This window comes from Panthera uncia, chromosome B1 (assembly GCF_023721935.1).
Source record: "Panthera uncia isolate 11264 chromosome B1, Puncia_PCG_1.0, whole genome shotgun sequence".
Taxonomy (NCBI): Eukaryota; Metazoa; Chordata; class Mammalia; order Carnivora; family Felidae; genus Panthera; species Panthera uncia.
This window is the reverse complement of record NC_064811.1, coordinates 23,558,389-23,585,601: the sequence shown is the minus strand read 5'-3', so window position 1 is coordinate 23,585,601 and position 27,213 is coordinate 23,558,389. Positions and strand designations below refer to the sequence as shown.

The following is a 27,213-nucleotide window of genomic DNA, read 5'->3' as shown; positions in this document are numbered from 1 at the left end:
GAGAATAACTTTTTTATTAGGTAAAGGAAAAAAACCAGGACAATATGGGGCCATGGAAGCTGATGGAGACAGGAGTTAAGAAGAAAGAGTGGATAAAAAAAAATATATGGTACAAAAGGTCAGCTGTGATTAGAACTGGAAAGGGGACATAGATTTGGCAATCAGATAATTATTAATGACCTTCACTAGAGGATTCGCAATGAATAAGCTGGGTAAGGAATGGACCCATTTGAAAAGCTTGGTTATGAATCAAAGTGAAGAAAGCACATGCAATGCTAGGGCAGATCACACAGAAAGCAATAGAGAGGCTTTCTTCTTCTTATTTTTTTTTTTCAGAAAGTATAAAGGTATTGACAACTGTAGAGTCAATAGTATGCCATTGGAACATGAGCCAGAGGAGATCATAAACTCTGATCACAAAGATTTCAGAACAAGTTTCTTCCTCAGAGAAGAGTCAAGTTTCTGATAAGATAAAAAAGTAGAAGAAATCTGTACCAGATCATTTTGACTGCACCTGCAACATTTGTAAGAGTCAACAAATATACATGAATGAATGAATGGCATCCATAGAAATTGAATGTACTTATCAGGCAAAGAGAGGAGAAATGGAGAAGCAGATGTAGCCTTCAGATTAATACCATCGTAAGAATCGGTGAAATATTCTTCTAATGTCATGAAGGACTTTCTCCCCCTAGCATTAGAAGAGTGTCCTAAGGGAATTGTCCCCAGTGAGGTACAGCCTGGGGACACAAGAATAGATCATTCTCTAACTTTCTATTCCCTCTTTAACCAGAGAGCTTCATGCATTGATGCTTTCTATAAGGACTTTTTTAAAGAAAATAAACACATTTAATAAAAATAAATAACCTCATAAGCCACTTTAAAATTGGTCGTTTATCTTTATCATGACACCTCTTATGGGTTGAATTTGGATTGATGATTTTTGTTTCTGATAGAAGTGGTCATTGGCCACTTGAAATAAAAATAGTGAAAGTCACATGAAGTTGTAACTATGTTATTGTATATATACATGAATACATATATAATGCATGTATATATGTATGTTTATAAGTTACATATACTATATATAAAATTATAACATGTATGTAAATTGACCAAATACATAAATAGATTTACAAACTCCTGATTTTGTCTAAACTAGAAGAATTTAAGGTCTTTTATAACGATTGCTACTATTTGTAATATTATCAATTGACAAAAAATACATTAAATTCAATTTCTTAGTTGTATCTTACAACAACATATGTTATGTTAATGACAATACCACTCACAGTTAGCAGATAAGGAAACTCAGACTTGTAGAAATCAACTTGCCTAAGCTAAGAGAGCTATTAACAGAATGAATTTGGGACCAAAATTAGGCATGCCGTGGAAAATTCCATGTGTTTCTGCCCTGTAGTATTCTGCCTTAGATAACTAGTATAGATGGTAACACAAATGTACGTATTGAAAGAAATGTAACTTCAATTCTGACATCCTTTCTTCTTTCTACCCCCTAGGATGTGGTATCCAGGATTTCTTTTAACCTTATTTTTTCTTTGTATTCTCATTTTTGCTCTAATTTACCCATTTTATTTCCCCTGCTAAATCCTGAATCCTGCTCCTGATCAATTCAAACACAACCAATCCACAGTGTTCTCTGTTCTACATCTAAACCCCTTTCAATTCTGGCGGCTTTAACCACATATTTCTTTACTCAGGCTTTTTAGTGCTTTCCCAATGCTCCCTGGATCAAATAGTAGCATCTAACTATGGCCTTCAAAGCCGTTCACCTTCTGGCTCTATTCCTGTGCAGCCTCTCTGTCTTCAGTCAAACACAACCTGTATCTTGAAGCTTGCCTTTTTGTGTTCTACATCTTTTTGTTTGTTCTAAATCTTTCCTCTTCATGTCTAAGTTTTATCTGACCTCTTCATGTTTATGGAACAACGTTACTATTCAGTGTCAAATTAGATGCCTTCTTTCCTTGATATCACTTGGCGGATAACAGCTGCTTCAAGCATAGTGCACATATTACCCATATAATTCCCAGGTGTTACTGATTCAATATCAGTCCCTTCTTTCTGTATTTGTATTCATTCTTGAATTAAGTGCATATGTGAATGCCTATTACATGGTATTCATGCTTTTTGTCATCCTTGTTTTAAGTTTCCCAACCATAGACGTCATGCATGCTGTGGAAAAAAAAAAAAAAATATATATATATATATATATATATATAGGATATTAAAGAATATTTCCCACCAGATCACAGTCACAGACATCAAAAACATGGTATTTATCACAAAATAAGAAAAAAAAAATGGAAGTATAATCATTTCAAATCATACTTTGTGAGTCGAGAGGAAAATGTTAAATATGTTGGGAATCACAAAGTAAGAGAAAAAAATATTTTGAGTGTTTAAGTACATAGAAATTAGCTTCTGACTGTCTCTGGGTAAGAATATGTTGAGTATTATTATCACTATCAAAATTATTTGGAAATTTATGTAATGATAACAGACCACATTCTGTGCCTTAGAATTCACAGTACAGAAAAACTCTGTTTAGTACTTTCTTTTATAGACAGAATACTTTGTTTTCCAGGTGTCGATTACTCAGCTAATCACATGGTTGCAAATCCAAGTAAAATATTTGCTGAATGATTGGAAGGGCAGAGACTGGAAATAAAGAGAAAATTTTCAAGGTATATGTTTACACATGTATCTAAGAGCTAACGGCAGTATCCTGATGTTTAACCACATTTTTCACTCAAAGGCTTTTTAAATTCTTTTAATTCTAATCATATGTGAAGTATATCAGAACATTGTAGTTATTCTATAGCTCTGTCACTCCCAGAGGACTTAAAGACAAAATTAGTGTGAAAATGGAAAAATCATTTTGAAGAGAAGATCAAAGAAAATATTTTTAAAATATCAAGAAATGCTTTTATAAATCACACATTTATCTCTGGGTACACATAACTTATCTATTTATATTCTCACTTGATACACATATATTCACGTGGTTCATCTTTAATACTTATTATAGAGGTGAAGCGCCTGGATGGTTCAGTCAGTTAAGCATCTGACGGGCTCGGGTCATAATCTCGCAGTTTGTGAGTTCAAGCCCCACATCAGGCTCTGCTCTGATGTGTGGAGCCTGCTTGGGATTCTCTTTCCCTCTCTCTGCCTTGTTCACACTTATGCACACATGCACACGTGCGAAACACACAAACTTTAAGAAAAGAAAAAAAAATGTATTATAGAAGTAAAGTGGAAGTCTTTGGTGCTCTATATTCAAACATTCTCACTTCCCATTCTCAAGTTTCCCAGAGGCAAACTTGTTCATCTAAATTTCCCATTGGGAGTCAGGGTGGTTTTGTTGGGGGGGGTGGCGCTGTAGGATGAAAATTAAACATAGAAGTGAAATTATTTTTCTTATAGTGAAAATTAAGACCATAGAAATAAAACATTTACAGGATATGTCTGTCTGAATAGAGAAATGATCTTAGTTTCTTTCCCTACTTGAAATCATAAACATATAATTTAAACATTTAAAGTCCACTTTATTGATTTTAGGATCTATCAGGTTCCTTTTTCTCTTTTGCATTTTTTGTTAATTTTGTTTAATGTTTATTTTTGAGAGACAGAGACAAAAGGTGAGTGGGGTAGGGGCAGAGACACAGGGAGAAACAGAATCTGAAGCACGTTCTAGGCTCTGAGCTGTGAGACCATGACCTGGAGCTAAGTAGGATCCTTAATGACTGAGCAACCCAGGAGCCCCAGGTTTCTTTTTTTTTTTTTTTTTTTAAGTTTATTTATTTTGAGAGAGAGACAGAGAGAGAGAGAGCACATGCGCATGAGCAGGGGGAGGGACAAAGAAAGGGAGAGAGAGAATTCCAAACAGGCTCAGCGCTGCCAGCACAGAGCCCTAGGTGGGACCCCATGTCAGGAATCACAGTCATGACCTGATCCGAAATCAAGAATCAGATGCTTAACCAACTGAGCCAGCCAGGCTCCCCTGGATCTGTCAGGTTGCTGATGTCTTTCATGAGGAAGTAATTTGGGAAGGAAACTATGCAAGTATTTTGCAGTTTAAGAATTTTTCTCCTGGGGGCTCCTGGGTGGCTCTGTCGGTTGAGCGTCCGACTTCGGCTCAGGTCATGATCTCCCGGTCTGTGAGTTCGAGCCCCGCGTCGGGCTCTGTGCTGACAGCTCAGAGCCTGGAGCCTGTTTCAGATTCTGTGCCTCCCTCTCTCTGACCCTCCCCCGTTCATGCTCTGTCTCTCTCTGTCTCAAAAATAAATAAACATAAAAAAAAATAAATTAAAAAAAAAGAATTTTTCTCCCGAAATTATAAATAAAGTTGATTTTTTAAAAAGTCTATACCACTCCCTACTAATGCGTATGGAAATAGCTTCACTGGATCATTAGGTCACTTCTGCTGGTAATTGGTTTATTTATTTATTTTTTTTAATTATGTGATCATTCCAGATTTTTATTTTTTTTTAATTTTTTTTTTTAACGTTTATTTATTTTTGAGACAGAGAGAGACACAGCATGAACGGGGGAGGGGCAGAGAGAGAGGGAGACTCAGAATCGGAAGCAGGCTCCAGGCTCTGAGCTGTCAGCCCAGAGCCCGAGGCGGGGCTCAAACTCACGGACCATGAGATCGTGACCTGAGCTGAAGTCGGAGGCTTAACCGACTGAGCCACCCAGGCGCCCCGATCATTCCAGATTTTTAAAAATAATTTTCTGTTTAAACTATTAAATGACGGGACACTTTTGTTTCTATTTTGAATGATTAAAAAAAGAGAAAGTTTAGGGCAGACAGTCACCATATAGCACATACCTAGAGACAATACTTAGTGTATCTGTATCACCTAATGTTTACATCTTTCCCTTTCCCTGTCCCTCTTCCATCCTCTCTCCTCTCTCATCTGCCTGTTGTATATGTTATATGTTAGAAGCATCTGGGAATATGTTGGAAAAAGAAACAAACTTTTTGTGAAATCTTAGAATTCACTAATGACCTTGCCTTTTTGACTCAAAAAATATACTCTTAACACCTTGTGAGGCTGTGTGCTTTGATATGCAGATATGTAGAATGGATATGTAAGTGTTAAATGTTGCATTTTAACTTAGGAGAGGAAATAGAGCAGAAAGAATTGAAGTTTCTGGAAAAAGCTGTCTTTTGCTTTAAATATACACAAAAACAAGCCCGAACTAATCACAAGCAGTTACATCAGCCACTGCCATTATCATGATTAACTATCATTAAAGCTATCACTGAAATGAATGAGCTCCTAGTTAAAAGGAGCACTATTTTCTTTCTGTTAAATGACAAGAAAAAAAAATCAATTTGAAATGATATGTTTCCCTATTTCTCAGTGCAAACTAGCACATTTACAAAATATTTTATTGCTAAGCTAATTGTTACTACACTAAACAATGTTTCAAGACAGAATGTTTTCATTATTCCTTGCAATTCTCATTTCCCTTTCTATCTTTCTCTTCTCATACTTCATTTTTTGCTCATTTTGAATCTTCATTGTGTATCATTTATAAATATATCCACCCCATTGGTTTCAAAATGCCTCTCTTTTCTCCATTTGTTTTTCAGTTGGAATGCATAACTGAAGCACATCTTTCATGTAAGACAAACACTTCTGGTGTTTTTGAAATCTTTATTAAATCTTCATCTTTTCAAAGAGAACTTAGAGCCCTACAGTGTATTTTCTCTTAAATGTTATTTGTCACAGTAATTTGGGGATGCATCGACATTACTATTATGCCAAGCATTTATATTTTTTATATCTAGAATTGCTGTTAGATTTTTTTTCCTGCCTTCACTTTCCTAAAGCCTTTTCAATAGTGAATGATTAGTACGTTACAAATTTACTAAATATTAGATTAACAAAGAACACTTAATATTAAACTATTTGCTGCATTTTTTATTAGAACAACACCTTCCCTCTCACCCTACAGACCCCCACACAAGCACATACACACTGCTGAGCTAATTATTCAATATACTGTGTGTTAGGAGCTATGTTGGTTCCTAGCCAGACATATGTGTATTTCTAGTTATTTTTTTACATTTTGTGTTTTTGGAGTTTGCATTACCAATCCTTTTTGCCTTTAACACGATATCCTTTATTTATTTTGTTGTTTAAAAAAACCCACTTTATTTTATGGATGTATTCCATTATTTGACTTTTTGCTATATCTTATTACAATTATATTCAAATCTCTTTATTTTATTATCTTTCTTTAAAAGTTTATTTATTTATTTTGAGGGAGACAGAGAAAGAGAGAGAGAGAGAGAGAGAACAGGAGGGGCAGAGAGAGAGAGAGAGAGAGAGAGAGAGAGGAGAAGCCCAAGCAGGCTCTCAGCTGCCAGCACAGAGCTCAAACTCATGAACCATGAGATCATGACCCAAGCTGAAACCAAGATTTGGAGACTTAACTGACTGAGCCACCCAGGAGCCCCTAGATTACTTTGTTATCTTAATTTTGAGATCACTGAATTGAATTCCTAAATTTGAATTTATTGGATGCCCTTCTTAGGGTCAATAATCTCCACTTATTTTGGAATTTCTACATTTCTATTCCTCTCCCTCTCTCTCCTTCCCTCCCTCTCCCCCTCTCTGTCTCTGTCTCTCACTTATTATTTCTGGGACCTTATAATTTTTTACTAACAGTTTGGCATTTCCTGGCACTCTTGGGTCTGTGTCTAGTATTAGTTCTTAAAATAGTATTTCAAAATATCTGCCCAATAGTTACATTAAAGAAATCAAAGATATGGGAAACAAATCTTGGTTTAGATATTGTCTGGTAATTTGTAACTATGTTTTCTTGTTTCCTTTCATATATAAGTCTTGGTATCAATGTTTTGTGACAGTTTTTTTTAATTAACTTCCTTATAAATGGAAGGAGGACACCAAATCAAAATCCTAATAAATAAAAGATGCGGAACACCTTTCATCTCATTACCCAGTGAGCCAAGCTCCCAGTTTCCTTGCCTGCTTGAGTCAGTAAGACGTATTACTTCAGCCAGGCTCACCACTTCGTTTTATTCTTTTTTCCTTATTATTATTTTTTTTTGTTTTGTTGGAGGCTATGACCTTTAATTATTTTTTGTTATAATTTATTTCTCATTGTCATATTTTATCTCCCTTTGTTATATGTTCACAGCCAAGTGAAGGCTTCACAGCATGACCTTCAACACCATCTTGACTGAAAAAAAATAATAGTATTTTTAAAAGTAAGTTATAAGTTTAGGAGTAAAGTATTTTAATTCACAGAGACATTATACTTGGGGAGATGAAGTAGAGAGCATTTTCTCTCCTACACTATGGCCTCAAAACTATAGCTTAGTTTCAAAATTAGTAGGTCAAATTCAGCTTAGAGGTAAAGAAAAATAAGAACAGAATAGTTAATGTCTCCTTAACAATCTCCTTTTGTATTATATTCAATAGGGCAGTCTCTTTTCTATTTTAATACATGTCAACTTTTTCTAGAGCTAGTTAATGAATTTGCCAATTACTATTGTAGACTTGAAGATGTGATCAGAGATGACCGAAGAGAAGGCCGCTCCTTTGTCTTCGTTTCATGAATATATTGAACATCCATCGGATCAAAACACTTTTGACCTCTGCTAAAATCAGCTGGATTTGAACCGGCCACTAGGAAAGACTTTGGTTCTAATTATCAAAGATCTTCGCGGTTCTGTTCCTTAGAGACTTAATTTTCTTTCTTCGTCTTCACCCCTGTCATTTCCCAGTCACAGTTCTGGCAGTGAATCACGTTTAAAAAATTTTACTCTTCAAAACTTTGGGGATTGAAGCAAAATGTGAACTGAGCATTTTTTCTCTTACTTGATGTTTCTGAAAATATTTCATTATTATGGACACGTATTTATGGCTTAATTAAAATATCTGTCTGTCTATTTATCCATCCATCCATCTAACATCTATCAATTTATCCCATTTATACTTGTCCTTTGTCATTAGACAAAGGAAATATAAACATGTAGCAATATACTTCCAATCAACAAACATATTAGGATAACTAACACTAGCAGAATATGTTAGTTAAATTAGTTACAGCAGTCGTGCTATTGCTAGACAAACATAGATGTACATCATACTACAATTGATGAAAGTCAGGCCCAAACCTTAATGTAATCCATTTTGATCTAGACTTAAGCAACTTTTCCCTGTTTTCTAAAGAAATCGTAAGATCTAGAAATAAAGTAAGGTAAAATTTCTAATGTTCACTTTTATATTTTTATTTATTTATTTATTTATTTTATTTATTTATTTTTTCAACGTTTATTGATTTTTGGGACAGAGAGAGACAGAGCATGAACGGGGGAGGGACAGAGTCTAGAGAGGGAGACACAGAATCGGAAACAGGCTCCAAGCTCCGAGCCATCAGCCCAGAGCCTGACGCGGGGCTCGAACTCACGGACCATGAGATCGTGACCTGGCTGAAGTCGGACGCTTAACCGACTGCGCCACCCAGGCGCCCCTATTTTTTTTATTTAAAAAAACATTTAACATTTTATTTATTTTTGAGAGACAGAGAGAGACAGAGCATGAGCAGGTGAAGGGCAGAGAGAGAGGGAGACACAGAATCCGAAACGGGCTCCAGGCTCTGAGGTGTCAGCACAGAGCCCGATGCGGGGCTGGGACTCACAAACTGCAAGTTCATGACCTGAGCTGAAGTCGGATGTCCAATGGACTGAGCCACCCAGGCGCCCCTGTTCACTTTTACATTAAATAAATATATGAAGCTTAGATCTCGTTGCACTTTAGTAATTTACACCAATCTCTTAGTAACCAACCTGAGATAGAGAATGAGTTCTTCTTAGGCTTTCAGAGTAGTGGTGACAATGACAAATAACAGTGGAGGGGCTCTTCAGGATTTAAGTGTATCGGAATCTGACACATAGTAGAGAATAGGCAAGGAAACAAAGGTGGAACAAGAATAAAAGAAAGCTGAGCCTTCTTGGAAAAAGCCTGGCATACCCTTACATGTTGCCATTAGTAGAAGATGAAGAAAAATGATCCAATATTGTTGACATCTCCAACACTGGAACTATGACCCAATATAACCCAATCCATGTGTATCATCCACTCTACAGTGAAAATTCTAGAAAGGAAAACTGCCATGTGTAATTGGTCAAACTGCCATATCCAGTTCCAGGCCTACCTGCCAGGAAGCCATAAGTATATATTAATTAAATGTTTGAATAAATGCCTAATCAAGCTATTTGACAACTTTAAAAAAAAAAAAAAAACAAACTCTTAACCTCAATGCACTTTTGTGCATTTCTGCTTTGGCCAAATAAGGAAATAGTATGCACCTAGATAAAGTACTGTCTTGATATCATAAGATTACTTTTAGCAATGCATTATGAATTGTTTTTGAAGTTGCTTTCAAACCGTATAATGACCACATATTTTTAAAATTGTTCAATAATCTCCTTAAAGTCAAAAATATTCATTTCCACTCTTAAACACAGGAAACAAACTGAGGGTTTATGGCGGTGAGAGATTGGCAGGGTGGGGAAAACGGGTGATGGGCATTGAGGAGAGCCCTGTTGATGGGCAATGACGAGAGCTCATTGTTAGTATGAGCACTGGATATTGTATGTAAGTGATGAATCATGGGAATCTACTCGTGAAGCCGAGACTACACTATATGTTAGCTAATTCGACAGTAAATAAATTAATTAAAAATAAAAAAAACTAAAAACAAAAGCAAACAATTGAAATCATCCCTTACCAAACAACATTGTGGAGAGATAGAATTTTTATATGTGCTCAATGACAGTTTGAAAAACTCTACACATCCAAAATCTAAGTTAAGTCTGAGCGCATTTGGTCTGTGGAAACATATCATAACCACAGACAGTTTTTTTTTTTTCTGTATTTTTATTTTGGTATTTACCCAGTCCTTCTCACTTAAAATAAAATATAACTTGACAGGTGTATCTAAGTAAATTGACTCTCTCAAGAATCCCTTTTTCAATCATTTATCTTTTCTCTTGTTCTCTACTATGTCAAAGGATTGGCTACTTTTGGACATTATATCTTTATTACCAATAAATTTCACTTCATTACTAATAAAATTATTTCACAGATAATACTACAAAGAATGTGTCTTACTCATAGAGTCCTCATTAATTGAATTAGCAATAAAGTTTTCCTTTTATAGAACTCTGTACAGGAAACAGTAGTTTATTTCATTTGTTTTTAACATTTATATTGAAATATAACAGCATACAAAAAGTGACAGATCCTAAGTATACAATTTAATTACATACTGTCCAGACTAACATAGAACAACCAGATTAAGTCACAAAACATTACCAATATCCAGAAGCCCCTCCCCACTACCTTGTGTCCCATCCCAGTTATATCATGGAAAAAATAAAATTATTTTTATTTCTATCACTGTTGGTCATTTTGCCTGTTAATGAATTTTCTATTTATGGTATATTCTATATATGGTATATATATTTTCTATATATGGTATATTTCTATTTATGACATATTTTCTATATGTGGTATATGTCTCAAGTCTGACCTTACTCAACAATCTATGATATTCATCATTATTATTGCAAATAGATTATTCTATTTCATTACAGTAGGATCTTTCAATACATATATACAATATTTTATTTATCCATCCTACTGTTAATGGATATTTGGGTGTTCCCATTTTTTTAAACGTTTGTATAAAAAATGCTGCTGAGATTTGTTTGTTTGTTTGTTTGTTTGTTTGTTTGTTTGTTTTGGGGTGTTTTTTGGGGGGGTGGAGGGGTAGCTCCTCAGCAGCTGCTTGCTTTCTTGCTTGCATTTTCCTTCTTTCTGTTTTTTTGCTTTGTTTTGTTTTGTTTGTTTGGATGGCAACTGAACATGTGCCATTAGAAACATCCAATCACTGAAAAGAAGGCTAGGTGCAGATGTGCTTTTCTGAAGTTCACTTCCATTTGAGATGTTTGCTCTAAAGTCCCATGTCTTGGTAGCCCTCTCTACAATTCTGGTCTCCCTATTCCAGTGAGATTAAAACAAAGTTTCGACTATTGCTTTGCGTTAAGTATTTTTTGCATTCTGTACTCTTGTTTCCTCTCCATGACAAGCATAAAACCCATTGGAGAAAACTCTTGGGTTAGCACACATCTTTGATATCTTTTTTTTTCGTATTACACTTCAAGGTGATTCTACTAAACTCTAATTATGGGGTTTGCATAACTTTCTTTTCTTTACAAGGAAAGTTCATTATATTTGAATCGTTGCCACTATTTTCAACCATCATGAAATTTTAATACTAATATAACACCACTCTTTATTACACAAAAATGCAATGTTTCAATGTAAATCACTCCAATCCTCTGAAAGGTGAGCTACTTAAATAGGAATACTACATTACAAAGATATAAATAATAATATTTAAGGGGCACCTGGGTGGCTCAGTCTGTTGGGCATCCAACTTCAGTTCGGGTCACGATCTTGTGGTCTGTGAGTTTGAGACCCACATTGGGCTCTGTGCTGCCAGCTTAGAGCCTGGAGCCTGCTTCGGATTTTGTGTCTCCCTCTCTCTCTGTGTTCCTCCCCCACTCATGCTCTAAGTCTCCGAAAAATGAATAAACCTTTAAAAAATTAAAAAAAACAAACAAACTTCAAACCCTAATATTTAAAATCAATCTTCAAATAGAAATTGAAAATCTAATTAGTAAAAGGAGACCTCTATTTTAAACATTTTATTTTGAAATCATTTCAGATTTTCTGAGAATTTTTAAATGTACTGCAAAGGTCCTCTATGTATCCTCACGCTCATTCCTCATATGCTAAGCATTTTATTACTTCGGTTACATCATTTCTGGTATGTATTATTTTTGAGCCATCCGAGAGTAAGTTAAATATATGATGTTACTCTATATCTAAATATTTTAATACATGTTCCTTAAAAATGAAGATATTCTCTTATATAATCACAATCCAGTGAGAAAAATGAGATAATTATCAAAAAAATTATGCTATTTTCTAACCTATGAGTCCTATTAATATTTTCCTACTGTTCCAATAATGCCTGTCCTTTACATTAAAATAAGCTCTTTCTGGCATAACCACCAATTCAGGGTCAAAGGTTACATGCAGCTACCACACTGGTTTAGTCACCTTTAATTAGGAATATTTCCTTAGCCTTTCTTTGTCTTTCGTGATCTTGACATTTTTAAAGAGTATAGGACATTAATTTTGAGGAATGCCCCTCATTTGGAAAACTATAGCATTAGTTTCTTTTTTTTAACTTTTGCTTTTTAACTTTATTTGAAAGAGAGAGTAAGTGAGTGGGGAGGAGGGGCAGAGAGAGGAGAGAGAGAGGATTCCCAGCAGGACCTGAGCTGTCACCACAGTCCTGATGCAGGGTTCAATCTCACAAACCCATGAGATCATGACCTGAGCCAAAATCAAGATGCTTAACTGACTGAGTCACCCAGGCGCTCCTAACATTAGTTTTTGATTTCTGATGAGAATCACATAATGCATTTTTAGCAATTATACTGTAGAAGTTTCTTTTTTTTTTTTTTTTTTTTCTTCAGTGCGTCATACCCAGAGTAATATGCAATCCCTATTGTCCTTACAGGCACTATTAACCTTTATTATTTGGCTAAGGTAGTATCTGCTAAGTGATGCACTGTAAGGTTACTATTTTATCTTTTGTAATTAATCAGTACTTTGCAGGAAAGACTCTCTGACACTATGTAAATATCACATTACTCTTCAAACTTTCATTCAATAGTTTTAGTGTTTATTGATGAACCTTCCTTGAATTATTATTGTGATGGCTGTCAAATAGTGATTTTCACAATCTATCATTTATTGTAAATTTCTCAGCACTCTAAGGATGATTTATTTACTTGTTTTTAGCAATATGGATTTGTGGATTATTGTTACATTCTATGAGTTATAACCTATTACAATATTCATTTTCATACTCTATTCCTTGTTTTCCCATTGTGACATTTTTGGGTCTGGTGTGCTAAAATTTTATTTAATAGTCTAACCTTCAATTCAGAAATATTATAATTGTGTCATTTATTTATTTTTTTGCTGTAATATTTTTATCAGTTAGATGCCCAGATGATACTTGCTTCATAAAAAATAATCTTTGAAAAATTCTCTTCCTTTTTCTATATTTTTATATTAGACTTCTCCAGAGCATCAGAGCTGATAGGATATATACATAGAAAGAGATTTATTATAAAGAAATGGCTCACCCAGTTATGGATGAGCCATTTCTCATCCATATGAGAGCTCAAGGGAGCTGGTGTTCCAGCAGGAAAAGTGCTGGTATCCCAGTTCAGAGGTAGTCATGACAAAAACAAAACAAAACAAAACAAAACAATTATCTTCCTTAGGGAAGGGTTAGCCCTTTTGCTCATTTAGGCCTTCAGTTGATTGAAAGAGGCACTCCCACGTTAGGAGAGCAACATGTGTTACTCAGTCTAACCATATAACTGTTTATCTCACCCAAAAACACCCTCAAAGAAATGTCCACAGCAGTCTTTGACCAAATATCTGGGCACTCATGGCCCAGTCAAGTTGAGACGTAAAATTAGCCATCACAATTCTGGGGAAAATTGAAGACTTTTTTGAATTCCATTTTGAATTGTACTTTTTGTCGGTAGTTTGTTTGTTTGTTTGTTTGTTTCTTTCTTTCTTTCTTCCTTTCTTTTTCAATATTCTCTATTTTCATTACACATATTTGTCTGTCTGAACTTTATCTAATAAGATAAACTCAATTTCTCTAGGATATGAATCATTTATCTAGGTTTTATAATATCTGAGCACTTTTATTTTTTATCTTATTTCAACAGTTATATCCTTTTGATACATCTTATTTTGTTAATTGTACTTTTCCTTTCTTCATCTTGATTCAATTTACAGGGTGTTTATTTAATCAGTTTTTGTTTGTTTGTTTGTTTTTAGAGACAGAGTGTGTAAGTTGAAGAGTGGGGCAGAGAGACGGGGGAGAGAGAGCGAGAGAGAGTATCTTAAGCAGACTTCATGCTGAAGCCCGATGCAAGGCTTGATCCCATGAGTCTGGAATCATGACCCGGGCTGAAATCAAGAGTGGGACGCTCAACCAACTGAGCCTCCCGGCTGTCCTATTTAATAAGTTTTTTAAGTGTGGAATATTGATTTATTAATTGTGTCTTATGACATAATTCTATTCTCTACATCACTGATTTCTATTTTGTCTTTGTATTTGCCTTCTTTCTGCTTCTTTTATGGTTTTGAAATGGAAATTTAGTTCAAATATTTTTATTTTATTTTTATTTATATTTTAATGTATTTTAATATATTTATATATTTATTTATATTTATTTTTATTATATTTTTATAGAAATGTTTATAAATAAACATTGTTACTTTTCTCAATAACTCAACTATACACCCTGAAATATGTGGTTTTGATCATTATTATTTTTGAAAGCTAATAGTTTCTGCTACCTTTCCTCTTTTACCCATGAGTTTTGGGCAATTTTTAAATTTTCTTTTTCAATTTTGATCTCTTGGTTACTTTCCTGTTTTTGATTTTCTTTTGTTTTGTTACGATATTTTCTGTTAAGTTTTCATTCAAATCAATACTTCCCTTGGCACTTTGTAATGAAGTTTTCATTTTTTGTATGAATTTTTGTCTTCTAATCTTTTATAAACTCAATCAATTCTAGTTTTACTTCCACCTGTGGTCAATTTCTGTTCTCAGGGCATTTTTTGTTAAATCTCTAATTTCTAATGTTTTATTTTATCTACAAATTCTGTTTTGAGCGTAATTTGGATGTGGAATATCCTCTTCTATCAGTTTAATAAATTAGATTTATTTTACTAAATGCCTCTTTTGGGGGGAAGTATAGAAAATGTGAGATAGGTATTATGTGTATTTTGAATTCTTTTGTTCTTTTAAATTTTTTTGGTTTTGGCAAGATTGTTAATTCTTTCTTTCTTTCTCTTTCAATCTCTCTCTCTCTCTCTCTTTCAATCTCTCTCTCTCTCTCTCTCTCTCTCTCTTTCTGTCTCTCTCGGTGTGTGTGTGTGTGCATGTGTGTTTCTCCTCACAGTGGAGTATTTACTTTTTTGGTATTTGTGCCTTCCAGTTCTAGTGAAGATATGTGTTTAGTTTTATTTTCCCTTCATTTTTAAACTTTGGTTGGGGCGCCTGGGTGGCTTGGTCGGTTAAGCGCCGACTTCGGCTCAGGTCATGATCTCACGGTCTGTGAGTTCGAGCCCCTCGTCGGGCCCTGTGCTGACAGCTCAGAGCCTGGAGCCTGTTTCAGATTCTGTGTCTCCCTCTCTCTGCCCCTCCCCTGTTCATGCTCTGTCTCTCTCTGTCTCAAAAATAAATAAACGTTAAAAAAAAATTAAAAAAAAATAAATAAACTTTGGTTAAGATGACTTGAGAAATTTTGATTTGAACTGTCACCATTCTCCTTAAGCATCTTTGAAAACCCTTTTAATTTTATTTGTTTTTATTTGTTTCCTTTGTTCTCCTGAGTATCATATCATAACAATCCCACAACCCATGCAGGCACATTTTATCTTAACTCTGGAGGAAAACAATAAACAAAAACTCACATCACTTATGCCACTTGCCAGATTATACCATTACTTCATACACTGGACATCAATGAATATATTCAAAATTAAATTAAGAAAGAATGGAGGACAAATGGAATATTTGCAAAAAGTCAGCTGGGGCTTTATATTTTGAAATAAAGAAATCATAAACATCATTGGTCTTTCAAATATTCTTTCTGAAGTAATTGGACAAGGGCATACAGCTAAAAACTGATTTGAAATTTTGAATTTGGGAATATTTTTGAAACACATCTTCATTTATACATATGCGTATACATTCTTATATAAAAGAAAGAGGCATTTTGAAGCAGTTTGCATCCTTAGGAAACACAGAAATTTGGGGTGTTAATAGTCGTACACAAATGAAGGAAGAGTGAATATTTATTAAAGATAAGTATGAAAGCTTAAGAGAAACCTCAGCAAAATGGAAGGCAATCTAGGACTGGCAAAATGACAATTTGACACATTTTTTAAATAAAAATAAAGAGTGGTACATTGAAGTAAAAATAAAGGGTGGTAATATTTTTGGAAAATATTACTAGGCATATCCATTTAGTTTTTTTCATATTTTTATTTCACACATATGTGTTTCAGGCCCTGTAGTAGGCACTTGGACTATGTTTTCATTCTCACAGAGATCCTCCTGAACCTATCAAAATTTGTTTCATGCTGTTGGCTTTTATTTGAATACACTGATAGTTGGGTTAGATGTGAACACAGAATTAGCACTCTGTACTGAACTCTCCGGGAGGAAATATGATTACTGCTACTAAATATGTTTCTATTGGTTAGTTCTAGGCCTTTGGCATTTCATTTCAGGGAAGTGTTTTTCGTTGTTGTTGTTGCTGTTTTCTGTCTATCTAGAGAAGATCTTTAAAAATGAGTAAAATAACATCTTTGTGATCAGGCTTATTTTGTTTTTGATGTCTTGTTTTGTATCCTATGCATAAAATTTTTCTCCATAAGTCTTCATATCTGACGCTAATTCAGGTGTGAGATTTACACATAGTAAGATTTCATCACAAAAATTTTAAAGATATAAAAATATAGAGTATAATTAAGGTTACCATGGCTAATTTTAAGGTAGAGTGACAAAAATATGTAACTTTTATAAATTTACCACAGACATATCATTATAAAATTCTCCAAAATTTTCTAACTTATATTTCCATAGGCAATCTGAAATATTAGTTGAGTTTTTCAACTGAAGTAATTAATTTTCAGTTTTATTATTAAAATATCAGCAAATATCTACAGAAGTGTGGATTTCTAAAGCCTATTATGATTGAAATTCAGCTTGGTTTCTTTCAGCAGGATTTTTTTTTCTTTTTTTTTCTTTTTTGGATAATAGCTAAAGACTGAAAAAAGAACCACTCATCAGATTAACAAAGGAGTTAAACATTCAAGAGAAGAATTTGCATTTTTAGAAGAGTCATTTCTTGATATACCCTCTGTCATGTTACAGGAGAGAAATACCTAAGGGAAATTAAATATTCATGGATTATAATTTGCCACATAGTAGTTACCTGCTTTTTGCAGGATAGTAAAACTAATTTGCCCCTTCTTTAGTAATTATGGTCTTTTGCTATTCATTGTAAAAGGCTTTCCTGATCCAAATGTATAATCAGCAACCATACATATTCTTACTCAAATATCCTTTTTTTTTCTTAACCTCATGAGCAATATATTAGGATATTAAGTGTTTCTATATCATTCTATAGAGAGTCTGGAGACTTTTTTAAAGAGAAAATGATCTGTTAGGTGGTTGCAATAGATCTCTGACTGGAGGCGGGGCTTTGGAAGAAATAATCTGTTAGTGTTTCTTTAACCTCTATGATCAGACAGCTGCCTAAAGGCTGCTGATTTTTTCCATGCATTTCTATAATTGCATATGACTTTGATACAAAGTATAACTATGCTCAAAGGCCAAGCTTCATTTGAAGAAAATTATAGACTTGTACTGCTGAATGCATAGAGACTGAGTTCATAAATGCACTTCAGCAAATTCTTTTTAAGTGGGGCATTTTTGATGTGGTCCCTGAGGGTATTGGAATCTTCTACCAGGTAAAAATGTATGTCAAGAGGCTCTGAAATAAGCCTGCTCTTGCAGTTGTTAAAATTTGAATGAGAGTTGAAATGAGGTGAACATAGTAATAGAGAAATAGAAAAGTTGGGAGAGAATGAGCTACCCTGGAGACTCCATATTGACTTTCCCTATGACTTAAAAATCTGATGGGTCTGCAATTATAAGAAAGGGCCCTTAGGGACAAAACTCCCCTGTCCTAGCAGGGTTTGTGTTTTGATGGATTTAACTGGGACAACTTCTAAATACTATGTGAAACTAGGTTGAAACTAATGCGTATCAGCCATAGTTATTTCAGTTTTAATATACTTTTATGCTTCTTTTGGATATGGAAGGAGGCAGGCCTTGTTGAAATACTTCATAACACAGTTAGATTATTCCATATTTAGAGTTTCATCAGTTGTATTTCTGAATTCTCTCATTATGTCAAGAGGTTAAGAAAATCAATAATGAAAGAATACAAGAAAGGTTAAGCAAATTTCTATAGATTTGATATAAGCATTTCAAAAACGTCCTTGCTTTCACTAGAGAATTTTATGTAGCGCATTTAACTCACAGAAGAAGTACAACAAAAACAGAATTATTCTCTCAAATCATATGGCAGAATCAAAGAGCATCTTAAGTAATGAAGTCAGAATTATAGATAACATTAGGTGAGGTCCATTGACTGGAGGGTAGATAATTTATGGCAACATAAACTTGTTTCCACATTATTACATGCTTAAAATTATAGATACACAATTGATCCATTCCATTATTGTCATTGTAGCTCATGGATAGTGTAATCTAGAATTTTATCTGCACTATGAATAGATAGAGGAGAGAGAAATATAAATACATTTAGGTGCATACTGGTATATATGTACCCATACATATATACACATATATCTTTTTTTCTGGAAAGTGTTATTTACTTGCAACTGGTTTTTCATACGCCATATCTTTTTATTTTTATTGTATTTTTTATATACTCACAATCAATTTCCACTTATTTTTGAATCATGAGTTTTTCACAAATTGAATTGTGTGTAGGTCCAGTTGGACATCACTTTCCTCTACCTACGACCAATTTTCAGCTAGAGAATGTTTAGGATTTCAAGTCTCCTTTCGGCTCCATTGTCACAGAGGCAAACCATTCCTTACGACTCGCCCATGTCAGTCTTCATTTGGGTCTGACCCTTTGGTGTTCAGAAACAAGAAACCTAGGGAGCTTCTGTGATTAACACATGCTTTCATTCTTGCTGCTCCAAATAAGATATTTGGGTTTCGAATCTCAGGCTGTGCTCCTGACCATAAAGAGGTATGGGTTTTAGGATATCTCTGAAGAAGTTTTCACATCTTCTAGGCTTCATCTGGCATATAGCTCCCTTTGGTTTCCAATGTGTGTTGTTCTTAACTTTTTATTCTTTCTCTCCTCTTAAAAAAGGTATTTGGAATTTAAAGTCACTTCTACTTCCATAAAAATGTTTCTACTATTTTCTTATTCTTCTTGCTACTGTATGATTTGCAGGGAGAAAACTGAAGTGCCAACTTAAACCAGAATCCTCAAAAAAAAAGAAAAAGAAGAATTTATATCATTTAAATAATAAAGTCGAATTAAATTACTTTACTTATATTTTGTCATCGTACCACTTTGTCCATTCTTTTGGCTCTCAGTCAGTTCTTTGAATATTGGAAGGATGTTGTTTCTTTCCCTAAGAAATATCTCTTAAAAGAAAGAAAAGGAAAACTTCAGGCCCACAGTAAAACTACTGAAGTGACTCAGGTGATGGTCATCTCTATGTGAAAATGATAAACTTGCGCAGAATGAAAAGAGGATTCTACCTGCGCTGACTGAGCCATAGAAGCTACCACTGACCTACAGGTGATTTGGTTCAAGCTGAAAATAATAGGCACCAGATCTAATATATTGTAGGCCTTAAGTTTTTGTTTGTTTTTTGCGAGAGCTAGAGAGACAGGGAGTGCACCAGTGGGGGAACGGGGTGGGGAGAAAGGGGAGCTGGAGCGGTGGAGAGAATCTTAAACAGGCTCCACATGGAAAGCAACACAAGGCTCAATCTCATGATCCTGGGATCATGACCTGAGCTGAAATCAAGAGTCAGACGCTCAACTGACTAAGCCACCCAGGGGCTCCCCATAGACCCTAAGTTTGAACATGCAGGCTATTCTTTAGAGATGTCAGTTTATTAATTGGGCAAGATTGAGTTTCTTTTATCACAGTATCTGTACTAGTTGTTGCAACGATACTTGCGACGACAGGTAAACCACAGACTCTCAGTCCCTTAATACAATATCTTGCTCTTATACAGGGTAAAACAGTGGGGTATGATTAGTGAGCAGGTGACTCTCCGGTAAGCAGTGATTAAAAGCAGCAGGAACTTCTATTTAATGGTTCCTCCACGTTCAGCACGGGGCTTCCATGTTGGTCAAGCTGGTTTCCATAAAGACCCAGAGAAGGAAATAGCAAAACATCAAGTTTAGATGTAGCTTCTCATCGTTTTGTTAGATCTTAGGCACAAATGGCTAAAGTTAACTGCCAGAATGAACCAGGCAAGTTAGTCTAGTCGAATCCCTCAAAACACAGGAAAAATGGGCCTGGTGAGAGGCTAGTTATTCTGTGCCACAATATCTTCAACTAAGTGTTAGAAACTGTAAAAGAAAAGTTACTTAACACACGCACTTGGAGGGGCTATTTTCCCCATAAAATATTTAGAAATAACTACTTATATAAATTATAGGGATTAATGACATTAGACACATTTCATAAGATTAAGTAAAACTGGCCATTAAATTGAGTAGCAAGAACTTTGGCTAGCAGCCAGCTAGCCAATCAGTTAATTCAACTTTTAAACATAGTATGTTTGGAAAGAAGTGTTCGATGCTGATGAGTAGCCTCTGAGGAAATGCTTCTTAAAATACATTAGCACTTCACATAAAACCCAGTTTTACGTGTCTGTGAGTGTATGTATGTATGCAAGGGGGGGGAGACTGTGGGAGATTTGGGGCAAGGATAAAGAAATAAAAGAACACATTTGATTCAAAATATCGATTTGAATCTATTTCAGAAAGTCTATAAAATGCTTTTGAATATGCAATTACATAATTAATCTTATTTCATGCTTATCTTATTGCTGTAATTTACTAATTATATCTCTGATAGAAACCATGGGGCTGGGATTTGAGAGTAAATATTATTACCTTAAATATTAGCTAATGAAACATGAGAGTAAATACTAACGTTGGATAAATGCATAAAAATCATACTGTAGGCAGAATTTTTTCCTCTTTCTCCCTCCGCCCTACCTGGGAAGATGTCCCTAAAACCTGTAAATATGTCAACATGGTGTGGTGGGAAAAGCTTTGCAGATATAATTAATGTTACAGGCCTTAATATAGCAAAATTATCCTCGATTTTTCACTTGGGCCCAATCCATTATTGGCCTTAAGAGACAAGAATTTTCTCCACTTAGAATACAGAAAAATATGGGATCAGGGAGGGGCGCCTGGATAGCTCAGTCAGTTAAGCATCAACTTCGGCTCAGGTCATGATCTCATGGTTTGAAGATTTGAGTCCTGTGTCGGACTCTGTGCTGACAGCTCAGAGCCTGGAGCCTGCTTCGGATTCTGTGTCTCGCTCTCTCTCTCTGCCCCTCCCCTGCTCATGCTCTCTCTCTGTCTCAAAAATAAATAAACATTAAAATAAATAAATAAATAAATAAATAAAAATATATACATGCTCCTCTTAAATCAAAAAGAATAAGTCAGTCAGAAAAAGACAAATACCACAGGATTTCACTCATAATGCGGAATTTAAGAGACAAACCAATTGAAGAAAGAAAAAAACCGACAAACCCAAAAAACAGACTCTTAACTAGAGGGAACAAACTGAAGGTTGATAGCAGGGAGGGCTAAATGGGTGATGGTGTATTAAGGAAGACACTTGTGTTGAGTACTGGATGTTATACATACATGATGAATCACTAAATTCTACTCCCGAAACCAACGTTACACCATATGTTAACTAACTAGAATTTAAATAAAAATGTAAAACAAAGCAAAACAAAATAGAGTTTGCTATTCCACTATTGGTTGTATAGATTTATCTTTAAAATATATTCTAAAAATTCACTGGAGTTCATATGTATATGGTGGCCATAACTTTTTTTTTTCCAGGTAGCAAGCCAATATTGTCAGCATCTTAAAAAACAAGTTTTTATCAGTCTGGTCCCTCTCACAATATTTTGTTAGGTGTTTCTATGTATCAGCTTTTCCTTTGGTTCTAACGCAATTCCAGGATGGTGAGGTGTTGGCCATCAGGAAGCAGCGCTCACCTTTTTGTTGTCCTTGGAAAGATACTTCTGCATTCTACTATTCAGATAAAATACAGCACAGTCTTGTTTTATGCCCTTTATCCTATTGTCAGGTTGTGGTTTTTTCTAAAATGGACCATAAAGGTATTTAGGATATATCTTCACTAAAAATATGTGTAAGTTAGCATTTTCTTTAAGTGAAAAAATATTTTCTAGCTACAAATAGGTGGGGAAAAAATAATCCTTGGCTAGATCAAAAAGCTCAGAAAAAATTAAAATTTTGATATTTACAAGTAGTTACTTAAAAAAGAAATCTCTACAGTTCTGGTTCTGATTTAAAGAAATTTAGCAAACGATTCCAGCTCCATATTCAAGGTTTTTAGTTATAGGCTTTTATTCACTGAAATTCTATTCCCTGGTAGAAAAAAAAACAAGTTATCAATATTATACATATTTATATACATATCTGTATGCTATGTATGTACATATATATATATATACATTCAATATAAATTAAAAAAATAAATATATATAAATTCAAAATAATATATGGAACATGTATTATTTAAAATTTATATCTGATGTATATACAATTCAAAAATATATAGACATTTATGCTTCTCAGTCTCATATTTTTAGCATATCCTTATTTATTTATTTATTTATTTGTTTATATTTTGAGAGAGATAGAGCACAAGCAGAGGAGGGGCAGAGAGAGAGGGAGACACCGAATTTAAAGCAGGCTCTAGGCTCTGAGGTGACAGCAGAGAGCCCGACACGGGGCTTGAACCCACAAATCGTAAGATCATGGCCTGAGCTGAAGTCTGACACTCAGCTGACTGAGCCACCCAGGCACCCTTCATGTATCCTTTTCTAAGCATGCAATAGTTCAGCCTGTCCTTGAGCATTCAATATCTTCTCCAAAATGTAGACTGATCACAAAGTCAACTGTCTACTTTGGGAGAAGATTTTAACCATTTAATAAAACAGTAAATATTTATTGTGCCTTCTGAAATGAAGGGCATTGGAAAGGTGCTGAAGAATAACAGTCATTCCTGACATTAGAACGTGCCAGAATTGCATGAAATTGCTACCAATTGCCTCAGCCACTAAAATCGCTAATCCAAGTGATTCCTGTGAGTATGCCTGACACCCCCTCAAAATTTCACACGTCCCTTTTGCTAAAAGCCTGAATGCCTTTATGACCAAGGAACAAGTCCCTTCTCACCTGTTGAATTTGCCTGTGTGTCTCCTATTCAAGTAACCAAAATGAACCAAGCATTCAACGCGTTCAGCCTTCGGAATACAGGAAAGAATGTAGAAGTCAAAGATAGCACTAAGGTATGTTAACAAATAATGTTCTTGTACATAGTGTTTCCTAAAAGCTTAAACATTGTTAAAGCCTGCTTTTCACCCTTAGCAATGTAACTTTGTAGAAAGCTTTTACACATAGTTTGTAGAGTTAATTCTGTTGTCATTTCCTTTGTGGGTACCATTTTAAACAATTTCTGACTCCAGTCCTGAAAGTTAGCTCTTTTGTCTTCTGTGTCTTACGCAGTTCTTGTATGCAACTGTCATAGCTGAAGACTTTATATGACCCTAGATGGTCAATTTGTAGGGAGCTGAATTCATCTTTATGTCAAGACACTTGTCCAGTGTAGCATATAGAGAGGAAGTAATAATGATGCTAGAAAAGATTAATTGAAAACTTGACCAAGCACGAATTTGAGCCAAACATTGAAGAATGAGGGAGACTGCCAGGTAGGTTCTGAGAGAGACTGGGCTTCCAGACAATAATACCAGAGGCAATTACAGATGTGAAGATAGTGCATTAATTGAAATCAGGGTGAACACCGTTGTCTTTCATTGTTTTGGAAAAGTTGAAATGTATTTTTTTTTATTTTTATTTTTATTTTTTTTTTAACGTTTATTTATTTTTCAGACAGAGAGAGGCACAGCATGAACGGGGGAGGGGCAGAGAGAGAGGGAAACACAGAATCGGAAGCAGGCTCCAGGCTCCGAGCCATCAGTCCAGAGCCCGACGCGGGGCTCGAACCCGCGGACCGCGAGATCGTGACCTGAGCCAAAGTCAGACGCTTAACCGACTGAGCCACCCAGGCGCCCCGAAAAGTTGAAATTTAAACTCAGTTTGAGATTTTGATATTGAGACAACTTGCCGAAGCAAATACGTGTGCCTCAGAGAAGAATTATAGAGAAAAAAAAAATCATCATCTTTAGGCTTTTAGCATATGTTCTGTGTCTGGCACCATGAACTGCTCAGTAGAGCTAGTATTTTGAATCAATTGATTTGTTTAATTACTACTTTTTATTTATACCATACTTTATTCTAAAGATAATTTTGGTAGTATTCCTGGTTTTCTGAATTATATTTTGTGTAACTGACACAAAATCATCAGCCTTATATTTACTTTGTTTTTGTATGTAGAGTGAATTCCATATCACTGTAGACCTGTTGAACTTTTAGAAAGATAAAATATATTCACCTATGTAGCCTATTATTGATAAAGATTAAATACTAGATAGATAAATAAAAGGCATACATACATTTGATTTATATCTCACTTATCCATAATACATATTTTTAAGAGTTCCGGTTATTGAGAACATTTAAAATTTAATATTTTATCTTTGATTATGCCTTTTCAACATTTAAAAGTTTCATTTTTTAAGGTAAATCTTAGCAAAGAAGTCATCTTTAAGGTTTTCCAGCTCATGAAGAAGCAGAGTGAAAGTACGCTTAAGAAATTAAAGCAGAGATCATGGGTTTCTTTCTGTTAAATTATTAGTGACTGAATTTCTGATAGCTAAAAGAGGTCAAGAGAATCAGAGGGAAATTAAAGAAATATTCAAAGCTAAAGTAAAAGCTGTTGACTTTCTCCCCTTGAAAAATTGCACTTACATAGTCACAATCTTTGTATTTTTTGAACAGAAATTAGCAACATTAACATTAGTTGAATAGTACACTCTAAACTTGACATTGAAAAGACTTTTTCATGAAAGATAAAAATATTCAATTGGGTCTGTCTGTCTTTTGTTTTTTCTTGTGCTTTCAGCTTTCCTTTCTTCATTTAAACCCACGAAATTGAATAAAGATTTAAGGTATATGAATATTCCCATGGGAACAGAATTTTTTCAAGTAGGCCTGCTTTCTAAAGCATGTTGACCTCCCAAGGAATATAGCATAGTTTCTGTTAAGTATTAAAGTTGCCCAAGACTTTTATTTTGCCTCTCTTCTCATGCTACATTTTCTCCCTACTTAATCTTAGTCTCCTTCCAGTGTTTCAACTAATTTTTACACAGAGCTATCTTTCATGTACTTCAGCATAGACATTTGTACCAGTCTCTAACACTTACACCCAACTATTGGTAAGACATACTCATTTCAAAGTCTCAAAGAAATTTCAAACTTAGGCTGTAAGTATTCAAATAATTATCTTTATCTTTTCATTAAAAAAAAGCAACCCTTTATCTATTGTTCCCTCTTCCAATATCATGGTGTCATTTAATTATTGCTGTGTAACATGCCGCTCTAAAACTTCATGTCCTAAACACTCATGAGTCTATTGATCAACTGGGATGTTTCTCCTATCCCCACCTCCCAAATCCACATTTTCTATAATTGCTGGGGCATTCACCACTCCTCCACCCACAGTTTTCATCATCTTTGACAAATGGACATTATTTCTCAAGTGGATCAGGGCAATTAATTTTTACATAATCTCCGAGTCCACCTTTTGCACATCTCTAGTTATTCTGTACTGTCGGAGATGTCTCTAAAGATGTAATACTGTTTAGGACATTACCCTACTTAAAATCTTTAGAATTATCTTAGGACATTTCAGATCAAACTTAAAATGCTTGAATTCTGAGTCTTAATTATCCAACAGGATTTGGAATATTTCTTGCTACTTTTATACTCACTTTGTTGATTCCAGGTGCTATGGAATTACATATTCTCTTTTCTCTGACAGTGGGGCTTTATCATATTTCCATTTAATCTTTATCCTTCAATCATACAATGCAGTAACTCTTTAGTTTTATCCTAAACATAATTTTCTTGAAGATTTATTTTTCAATATTATTTTCATATAATCATACCAGCCATAAGCTGATTAAATTGATTAAATTCTTCTGAGACTTACTATGCTTCCAAAACGCCCTATGTTTCTATTTTGATATGTTAATTACAACTGCAAATTTGAATTTCATTCTTGCATTGTCTCTTAGTCCACTGATGCTCATAAAACCTTCTGTGATGATGGCAATATTCTATAATCTGAGCTGTCCAAAACAGCAGTCACGAGCCACATGAGATTGTTGAGCCCTTGAGATAGTCACATATTTTGACCAATGAACTAAATTATTAGTCTTATTTCATTGAAATTAATTTAATTTTAAGTTAAATACACGAGTTGTGGCTAATGTCCATCATAGTTCTGGACTATTAGTTTTTGAGAGTGGAATTAAAATGTGTTTTTAATGTCTTATGCATACGCTATATATCATAGTACCTAGTTAATATTTGCTTAATGTACAGCTGACCGCATAGTATCTTAAAAGACTTGTAGGTACAGTCCATGATCAAAAAGAATACAGTCGCTAGTGATCTTATCAAGAATATATATAAAATTCCCTCAAATGACCTTTCTTAACTTGTAGACTCAGAACCAATTATCTCCACTTTCCTTTTCTCTTTTGTTTATTTTATAATCTTCAAGCCTTCTCCTCACCCCACTGCACTACCTTGAATCCTTGAACTATACCGTTCATGACCTAGATTGTCAAGGTTGGTAAAGTCTTTTTCTTGCCTCTGTCTTGAAGAGTTCTTTTGAATCTGTACAGATAATAGCTCTTTGTGTGTTCTCTAGCAGTACAAGCCTAAGTTTTTGTCCAAGAGTACAAGCTTAAGTTTTTCTCTAAGAAAAGCAAAGCATATTATTGGAACTATTGACAGAGTTTGTAGCATACTTTCGAAGGATTTCATGCTAAAAACAGGCCCTTTCACAATAGGTCAGTAGGAGAAGAAAGTAAAGGAATGTAGTAGGCGTTATGTGGAAAACAAAGACAAAAGATCAATGTTCACTCTGACGTGAACTTAAACATCACGAAGTGATATTGTTTGTGGAGTTTGTGGAATAGA

The 27,213-nt window shown here is 34.6% G+C and overlaps 1 non-coding gene across 1 annotated transcript; it reads right to left on the bottom strand.

Annotated features, from left to right (window-relative positions):
* Window positions 1-24,087: 24,087 nt before the first annotated feature.
* Window positions 24,088-24,172, bottom strand: TRNAQ-UUG (transfer RNA glutamine (anticodon UUG)). The gene has a single exon. It is a non-coding gene; the product is annotated as a tRNA-Gln (tRNA).
* Window positions 24,173-27,213: the final 3,041 nt, after the last annotated feature.